At 43.8% G+C, this 10016-nt stretch overlaps 1 protein-coding gene across 5 annotated transcripts in view; it reads left to right on the top strand.

Moving 5' to 3' along the window:
- The first annotated feature begins 580 nt into the window (after positions 1-580).
- The window catches only part of NRIP1 (nuclear receptor interacting protein 1), a 150743-nt gene continuing 141307 nt past the window's right edge, over positions 581-10016 (top strand). For all 5 annotated transcript variants that reach the window (XR_010594383.1, XM_042855727.2, XM_005294636.3 and 2 more), the window contains exon 1: positions 581-2469. The gene's annotated coding sequence lies outside the window, so the exon portion shown is untranslated. The remainder of the gene's footprint in view (positions 2470-10016) is intronic.

The raw sequence follows: 10016 nt of genomic DNA, 5'->3' as shown, positions 1-10016 counted from the left end.
TTTTCATTACGGGCTAGATTCTTCCACCTTTACGCATATGGAGTATTACCTTATTTGGCAGTGTCATTTGAACTGCCCAATGAGAACTCAGTGTGAGTAAGGGTGTCAGAATCTAGCCCTGTATAAATATGATTTAAAATACTGAAAATAAACTGGTTTGTAAATGACAACACTGCTTAAAAGTCTCAACTGATTGTGCCACATAAAAAGATGCTTTCCAAGCCCTGTTCATTTTATATTTTGCTAAAAGTCCTATTACAGAATATTTCAGATAAGCATTCTTACTATTGCTTGTTCACAATTCCTCATTTTGTAGGTTCCTTCTCAATGCAAGACATTCCCTAAGGTTAAGAATGAAAAGGCATCTACTACCGACATACTTGATTGAAATAGCTGGTAAATTGCTGCAGTAATGAGAAAATTCCCTTTCCCCTGGATAGTCCAGCTGCTTAGCACTGAAGCATTTTTCAGATAAAGAATTTTAAAGAAGTAAAAAATTAAAGAGAAGTTCTTTAAAATCACAAATAAATGGCCTGCTCCCATGGAAATTAGTGGCAAAACTCTCTTGCAATGTTAGGCAAGATCAAGCCATAACATTAGTTTATGCTTCATAATACAGAGACTGATTTTACAGGGATTCTGATGTGCAAATACAATGATGCTTTAGAAAATACTGGTGCTTCTTAAAAAATGTGGTTAAAAAAAAACAAGATGATGAAGTTCGCCAAATCTCTCATTGGCTTAAAAAAATAGGTTGAGTAATACATTATTAGTTCTGCTAGTACACAATTCGTACATTCCAAAGTACAAGAGATTTTGCTTAATATTTCAACATCCTGTTTCATTCATTAGTCTGTAGTTTGAAATATTTGGCTTTAGCCATGTGCACGTCTCTTTTATTTTTGAAACTGGAATCCAGATGCTATTTGTGTAGTTATATTATTAGATATGTCTATTTATTTAAAAAAGGTGTTTGAATATATTCATTTGTTAGTTCCTTTGTAGTTTTTAAAAACGTGTATGTTTGGGTCTGTTCTATCTCTAGAATGTTTGCCTGTGTTTTTTATGGTTATTTGCTTGTATGTAGTTGTGAATGTATTGTTTTCTTTCCTCCTTTAATACTTTGTTTTTAAAAAGGCAAACATTCTGTGTTGTTTTAGAAAAGGCAAGCATTACCATGTTTTTTGCTGTGTACATAAAAATCTTAAAGTGTGCTGCAAAGTACTTATGAACCCATTTGTTATGTTTGCAGACTCTGAGCACAAGCACTCTGTTTGTACAGATAGGATGTGACCAAGGTCAGACATTTTGTGGTTTTGCATATATAAAACAAATAAAGCAGCAGCATATCCCATATCTATCTTCAACTTTTTCCATGGAATGGCACTAGAATACCTGTAGCAAGAGAAATTAGACATTAGATTGTAATTCCTTGGGGGCAGGGACAGTGTCTTCTTCACATAGGTTTGGACAGCACCTCGCAAAATATTTGGTAGCCCTGAATATGTTAAACACAAAGTTCTGCTCAACCTTAGCTATGAGCATTACTACCACTGTACCACTTCACTGAAATATTAGAACTAAAGGCAAAGATTGAAGGCCAATAACAAGAGTTTCGTCTAGCAGTGAAAATGCTGGTTCAGTGGGCAGGACTTGGGAAAGGAAGGACGCAGTTCTGTCCCCTGCACTCTCTTCATCACCATTGTCAACTCTGGAGAACTTACAGAGCAGCTCACCATATCTGTTTTCTTTCCTTAAATCCCAGCTTCTGGAGCCATGTGATTGGGGAACCCCAAAGTCTCAAAAACAAGAAGGCAACGAGAAAGACCCCCAAGTTTATTATTTTCTAAAAACTAATTTGTTTTAACCAATCTCAGGGGCTTTGGAGGCCCTGGCGCCATGATTTTGGAGTGCTGGGGGTTGGCAGTACTGGCCCTTTCCAGTCTCACTCCCAAGGATGCCTTTCCTCTCTTCGGGTGCTCGATTTCAAGCAAGATTTATTCCCTGGGAGCCATTTACCACCCTGTCCTAAAATCTCCCTTATGCCTGAGAGGCAGCCCTGCTGAGCAGGAGACAGAGGAAGTTCTCTTGCTCTGCCCCTCCCTCGCTGTGGCGGGAGGGGCCAGGAAAGGGTTAAGCAGAAACTTGGCAGAGGAGCTGAGCGGCATGGAGAGGGGAGGGACTGGGCTGCGCTCAGCTGGGTGGAGAGGGAGGGGAGGATGAAAGTCAGCCTCCCAGCCATTGCAGCAGAGCGAGCCAGGGCGGAGGGCAGGCAGCGAGCTGTGTGTGTGTGTACGCGCGCTGCCTGGCAGGGGAGGCTGCCCCGCTTGCCGTGCAGCCCGGGAGGAGACTCTTCCCCCTGCCCTGGAAACGCTCCCCGGAGCCTGGCCCTAGAGAACTCGGCTCCGCGGCCGTGAGAGGGACACGCAGGGCGCCTGCGGGCCGGAGGAGCGCCGGGCTGGCGGCGGGGTGAGTGTCTGCGCCGGCCCGCGGGCAGGGGCTGGGGTTGGCCCCGCCGAGCGGGGAGGGAGGCGGCTGGGAACAATGCCGGGGTGGCCGCAGAGCGGGCGCTGCTGCTGCTGGCTGGGCGGGGAGGGATTGTTTCCGGTGATTTCCCCCCCCCCCCCCCCCCGGCTGCCTCGGGCGGGCGAGGAAAGCGAAAAGTTTGGCTCAAAATTGCGCCTTTGGGGGGAGCTGGGAGCGTGGCAAAGTTTGCGTCCCCCGCCGCCCCGCTTTTCCCTGCAACCTCCGCTCCAGAGAGACTCCCCCCTTCGTCCGGCCTCTGCCCGGGTGCAGGGCTCAGGCAACGCGAACTCTGTGCGCGGTCGCTGCACGTCCAGCAGCTCCCCGGGGCTGCGTGTCTGGGGGGCGGGGAAACAAACCCTGGGGTCCAGAAGCATTAAACCAGGATCCCCCCAACCCCGCTCCCCCCCCCGATCCACCGCCGCCTCTTGCTGCTTGCACGGCAGCAGGCAAGGCCATGCTTCCCTCTGCTCGCCCCTCTTGTTGTTCATTTCCTCTCCCCGCCCCTTCCGAAGGCGCCCACAGTTTATTGTGGGCTAGGAATCCCCCCCCCGCCTCGACCCCATCTGCTGTGTATGACACACAACTCTTCTCTTCCCCCCCCCCCCCCACCTCAGCGCAAAAAGGTGCTTTCTCACCATTTACCTTCCATAACGTGCAGCCCCTGGGGGCATCTCTTCTTTGCTTTATAAGCTGAAGGTTTGTATATCAGGACTTGCCACATATTTGGTGTCCCCACAGCCCTTCAGGGTTGCCTTTTGTCCCCTACACAATTATATTAATTGAGGGTTTTCCTTACTTCTCTCAATTACTAACAAAACTGAAACGTACAGAAATGTACTTTTGGGTCATAGGATAATAAATTAGGATTACACAATCAAACCTTCCTGATGTGCACAGTATTATGTTGTGTGGCTGTGTGGGGGTACTCTTTGTCTCCCTTGAGTGTGGTGGTGTGCATTTTTTTTTTTTAATTGAAAGCACCAGTGTGGTACTGGAAATCCTCGAAACATGGAGATGATGTTCTAAGAACTATGGAGTTTCTGACTTTGGGAATGATTCAGCGTTAGGGTGGCTGATATGCAGTTGACTCATTCTGCTTATTACTCCTTTCACTCTTCTTGTGGCAAGATACCTTTTTCAAAAGAAAGTTCTATTTGATTCTGGGAGTATTTTGTGGGTATTTGTTTGCTATATTCAGCACAGGCCAGGTGGAATTTAACTGAGTCATGGCAGTATAAATGATCAGATATATAAATTTATGGAGTTTGTTTACAAAGAGTTGTAATACAACACACGGAACTTGGTAAGGAAAATGAAGTCACTTCCGAAAAGGGGGTGATCTGTCCTTTTTAAATGTGCTAGAGTCGATTGCTGTCTTTAATGGTTATTGGACTAAAGACTGGAATGTGACACATCAGTAAGCCATCTCACAAACAAAACTTGTCAGAGGTGACAATGTTTTGTGGTTAATCATCTGATTTAATGGCATTCAAGGGGAAACTTGCTGTAAAGTGAATTTTACAAACATATTAAAACTGAAAAATTGCCAGAACTAGAGTTGACATCTCATGCAGTGAGCTCTCAGGCAGGACACCTAAATTTAGAGCAAATAAAGAGTTCACTGCCTGGGCCATTGCTGTGCTCTCAAACTTCTTGTTAATGTCTCAGCATTCCCTCCTTGTACAGCCTGAGAGACAGAATTGAAATTGACATTTAACTGACAGGAGCACTTGACTATAAGTTCAGTACACATACTTATGTGCAAGTTTTCATTGTGCAAGAGATGACAATAAATAGTGAACAGGCATTCAGTAGTGAATGGGAACTCCTGCTTTTCTCTTGGACTGGCCTGCAATCCTTTATTATCGCCATCTATGGTGAGATCCTCTGGTACATGCTTTTTAGAGCATGAATGCATTAAATACAACATGAAGTCAAATGCACAATATGATTAAATTGGCAAACCCAGGTGAATTACTTTTCTAGTAGTCTTAAGGGTTACTTGTAACTATGAAACGTACAACATTTTCAGAGGGACATTTTTGTGCTTATTTTTTTTTTAAGTTGAAGGTGGTTCTTTTAAAAAAAAATCAAAACTTTTGGAGAGAAATAGATTTATTGTTATTATAGTACTAAAAACATACTAGGTAAAGAAGTATAGGTGATGAGTGTCTTCATTTAGTAAGCTTGAATGGCTTATTTAAATGTGGACTTTGACTTTTATGTTGTATCTATCATTCTGTAAATGACTCCAAGGAACAAATTGATTTAAAACAACAACAGAGGTTCACTAAAGGTCATCACAGAGTTCAAACCTTGGTGAACTGAAATACTGATCTTATTTCCCTTTAGTTTTTGCTCAATATGGGATCTGTTAAAACTAATACACATGCTTGCAAGAAAATTTGCAGAGAAAATTTGTTCTCTTTTTGCATAACTAATGTAGTCTGACAAAAGAAGGTTTCTAGAAATCTTAATACCAGGCCAACATTGATACTGCCTTACGTGACCTCCTCAAAAACAACCTAAATGGAGCAACTATAAGGTGGGTGCATAACTGGTTGGAAAACCATTCCCAGAGAGTAGTTATCAGTGGTTCACAGTCATGGTGGAAGGGCATATTGAGTGGGGTCCTGCAGGGATCAGTTTTAGGTCTGGTTCTGTTTAATACCTTCATCAATGATTTAGATAATGGCATAGAGCAGGGATCGGCAACCTTTGGCACGCGGCTCGCCAAGGTAAGCCCCCTGGTGGGCTGGGCTGGTTTGTTTACCTGCCGCGTCCGCAGGTTCGGCCGATCGCGGCTCCAGGACAATGGAGGCTACGGGAAGCGGCGGCCAGCACGTCCCTTAGCCTGCGCCGCTTCCCACAGCCCCCATTGGCCTTGAGCAGTGAACCTGCGGACGCAGCAAGTAAACGTGTCCTATGAGGGAAGATTGGGTTTGTTTAGTCTGGACAAGAGAAGGCCGAGAGGGGACATAACAACCTTTTATGTACTTGAAAACTATTACAAGGAGGAGGGAGGAAAAATTGTTCTCCTTAACCTCTGAGGATAGGAGAAGAAGCAATGGTTTCAATTGCAGCAAGGGTGGTTTAGGTTGGACATAAGAAAAAGCTTCCTGACTGTCAGGCTGGTTAAGCACTAGAATAAATTTTGTAGGGAGGTTGTGGAATCTTCATAGTCTATGAGCTCCATTTGTATTATGTGTTGAACATATGTCTAAATTTGCCTCAAGCGAGCCTATGGAACTGCATTTCCCATAATAGCCCTGCCCAGGAAAGGTACAGTTGTGGTCGCTCCAATCTCAAATAAAATATATTAGAAGTACGGAGAAAGGCAACTAAAATGACTAGGAGGTATGGAACTGCTTCCATTTGAGGAGAAATTAAAAAGATGGGGGCTTTTCAGCTTGGAGAAGAGACAGGTAAGGGGGGATATGATAAAGGTCTATAAAATCATGACTGGTGTGAAGACAGTAAATAAGGAGGTGTTCTTTACCCCTTCACATAATACAAGAACCCTGGATCACCCAAGGAAATTAATAGGCATCAGGCTTAAAACAAAGAAAAGGAAGTACTTTGTCATACAACATACAGTCAACCTGTGGAACTCATTGCCTGGAGATGTTGTGAAGGACAATATTATAACTGGGTTCAAAAAGAATTAGATAAGTTCATGGAGAACAGGTCCACCAGTGGCTATTTGCCAAGATGGTCAGGGATGCAACCCCATGCTCTGGGTGTCCCTAGCCTCTGACTGCCTGAAGCTGGGAGTGGATGACAGGGGACCGTTTGATAGTTGCCTTTTCTGTTCATTCCCTCTGAAGTACTTGGCTTTGGCTACTATCTGAAGACAGGATACTGGGCTAGATGAACCAGTGGTCTGACCCAGTATGGCTGTTCTTATGTAGGTGCTTGACTCCTCAGTGAAGGACTATCACTAGGAAGTCATCAGGACTACCCTCTGAGGCTATCGACTTTGAACTACTGACCTACCCCATGGAACAGTTATTTTTCTACAGCTGGCTGGGGAGGCTGAAGTATTCCAGTTGCACACATAAGTAGACGAGACTTAAAAGCAAAGTGCTGCTCTGTCCAGGCGGGCTGACGATTGACATGTGTAATGGGGGCATGTTAGATAGAGGGCGAGAGATGCTGAAATGCTGACAAACCTCTGCCTCACAGAAGGGGTGAGACTAGACATGGGGAAAGTGCATCTCAGGACCTTTGATTGTTTTCAAAGATCTGTAAATCTCAAGTGCTTTAACAATGATGTCACGGTGGTTAAGATAGTCCTTTTGCTAAGTTTGTGTTCCGTGCTTTCCTCCCACATTGTTCCCAAATGGGTTAGAGTAGAAGCCCTGAAAGTCCCAGCCTGAGTGGAGCTCTGGGGGAGTGTGTGTGTTAGCAACTGGGGGGCTTGGGAGCTATGAGACACTGGTTTTGGAGTCTAGGGTGGCTGGACTGTGGAGTTCCTTGTTTCCAGGAAGGGCATCAGACCAGCTGTGAGCCTGCGGATGTGCCTTACAGACCAAAAGCTAGGATTGTTGATTAGACTTTGGCCAGCTCCAGTTGACCTAGAAGCATGCGGGAAGCCACTTGCGACTGACTGGTGATAGTACTGAGCCAGGTTGTAACCCTATCAACCACTAATATTTTGCAATACTGAGAGCAAGTGTCTAAATATAAATTAATTTACCACTAATGACTGTGGGTTTAATAGGGAGTGATAGATGAGTGAAAAAATTACCACTACCAGTTTCTAAGGAAACAGGTATAGTATGAAGTTTAAACAGGAGGAATAGAAAGGGATAGAATATAAACCAGCCAGAATGATTAAACAGATAGGGAGACTTTAATCAAGAAGGAAAAAACAAACAAACAAGTTTGAGGCCAGTGTATGAAATATTTAAAACTGGGGCCGCCGCCTGTGTAGGAAAAGCCCCTGGTGGGCCGGGCCGGTTTGTTTACCTGCTCTGTCCGCAGGTCCAGTCGATCGCGGCTCCCACTGGCCGTGATTCACTGCTCCCGGCCAATGGGAGCCGCTGGAAGCGGCGGCCAGTACTTCCCTTGGCCTGCTCTGCTGCCAGCAGCTCCCATTGGCCTGCAGCGACAAACCGCGCAGCCAGTGGGAGCCGCGATTGGCCGGACCTGCAGATAGGGCAGGTAAACAAACCGGCCCGGCCCACCAGGGGCTTTTCCTACACAGGCGGCGGCCCCAGTTTGAGAACCACTGCCTTAGGATTTGTTTTTGTTAAGGGACATTTTGTTAGTTCTATTTGAAAATATTGAATTTGAGAAGAACATCTTGAGATGTGGAGTCTGTGTTACGTGTGAGAAGGAAATAGTTCTTCCTTGTATTCTCATATGTAGGAAGATCCTTACCACAAGAAGAAACTGAATGTAGCAACTGAAATTTCAAAGCAATGCTGTTGGTGGATATGTATTTGCTCATGGAAAGCCCCACAGAAATGTGGACAGAACTATGATACTTGGATTACAGGAAATTTGAGAGACTGATACTATTTGGTGTTTTGTTGCCCCTCATTTGAGTACCAGACATCTAGGCTTCCTGGTTAAGGAAGTAGGATGCAAGCTAAGAATTTGTAAACATGGCAAACTAGGAAGGAGAAAGAGGTCCAGTCTTGCCTCTGGCCAAAGAAACTAACTTGTCTTCTGTTAGGTCCCGACAACAATTTACATTCCAACCTATTTCTTTTATAAGGAGGGTGTTATTTCATTAGTGTGACTTTGAGAAAGACGACATGTTCTCAATTTTTATATGTATATTTTATTTCTAAATGTGTCTGTGTCTACAACAGAGGAAAAAGGAAAGTTTTTGTTCTAGACATAATCAGAATAAAGCCAGAAGCTGCCGCCTATTTGGAAGAATGCCTGTCTTCTGTCTGAGATCAGTTCTTTGAAGTTGATCTTCCCGAACACACACACACACACACCACACACAATCTTTCCTTATGTGAAGTACTGTAGTCTAGTTTTCCTTAAACATATCTAGTTTGAGCAGGAGTGAAATTAAGTGAGAGAAATGCATTTTATAAGCAAGTGTTTTGCTTTGTATGGGTGGTTGTCTCCCCCCCCCCGCCGCCCGGCTTCAATGATGACATGAAACAAATAAGGGAAAATTTGGAAGGTTCCACAAAATATCTTCTTGGATTTCTGTATAAAAGTGTCTTGCCCATAAGAAGCACACAGTACTTGAGTTTTCTTTGACAACTGATTGGTACTGATGTTCTGTGTAGTCCGTTTTTCAGTGTCAATGTTAAAGTTTATGGCTACTACCCTTTTTAACTTCAGAGCTGAAGAAGAAATTGGAATGAACTTCTTTTAGGGATGAAGTGGGCTCTGGTTCTCACAGAGATAGAACTGCATTTCTGTCTGTGTTATCCCAAGTGGTTGCTATATTCAGATCTTTAATTTTTAGGTTCCCCCACATCCCCACCACCTGTAATTTTAAAACAGTCAAACTTAGTATTCCTGCAGAAACTATACACAACCCATCTTCCAGTGCAAGGAGTTGTTCTTGCCAAAATTCTGTTTAAAAACTTTTGGTAGTGTAGGAATTTCTTCTGTCTTTCCAGAAATATCAAAGTGGAATTGCTTGTGCTCTTTTTCTCTAAACTTTCGTAAACCTGAAGCCTCTTGTACGTCTTGGGGGGGGGGGGGGGGGGGGGGAGGGGGAAATACAGGGCAATCATTTACTGCTGGCTTCAAGAAAAGCCAGTGGCTATGTTACGGCATCAAAACTGTTTGCAGTTGCATAGGAAGCTTAGCTTCTTTTGCTAGTTGTTTTATTTTGCCATACAAGAAACTTTTGTGGTGGTGGTGGTGATGGCAATACGGAAGAAGACTGCTCAGATTTACAATAAAGAAAAAAAAACTATTAAAGAAAACACCTTGCTGAGCACAAAGATGATCTCAAAAGACGAACATCCTCTAAAAAAGCATTGCTTCCCCCTCCTGTCTTACCCCCTTCCTTAAATTTGTGAGTCATAACAGTCTGTTGTGAGAAAGGTGGATGATGATACTGTGACTACATTAATAAAACTTACTATTTGATCAAATTTATGCTCACTTGTCTGTCCTACTTGCACTTTTAAGTTTAAAATTAAGTGAAAAAGACTCAGATCCTGTTTTTACTGCCTTTTGGCAGTGCAGGGTAAACCCACCATTCACTTATTACATGATTTATTGTGACTCCAATGATAGCTTAATCTCTCTTCCTAATTAAAACAAAAAATGGAGACTCGCTTCTGTTTAGCAAAGCCAAATAACTTTTTGTTAATTTGGAGAAGCATATAAGAGATTGTATTATTTGAGAGTAGTTCACCTGCTTTTGCCAAAAAGATTTACAACATGGTGGTCCTAATGGATCCATCATTCCTTATGGATTCTTGGGTGGCAGCAGTGGTCCAGAGGGTATCCAGTTTATTTGTAGCTGGCCTGGAGGCTTTGATTGCTCCTCTCTTGGA

The sequence above is a fragment of the Chrysemys picta genome, chromosome 1 (assembly GCF_011386835.1).
Source record: "Chrysemys picta bellii isolate R12L10 chromosome 1, ASM1138683v2, whole genome shotgun sequence".
NCBI lineage: Eukaryota > Metazoa > Chordata > Testudines > Emydidae > Chrysemys > Chrysemys picta.
This window is presented reverse-complemented; position numbering and strand designations above follow the sequence as displayed.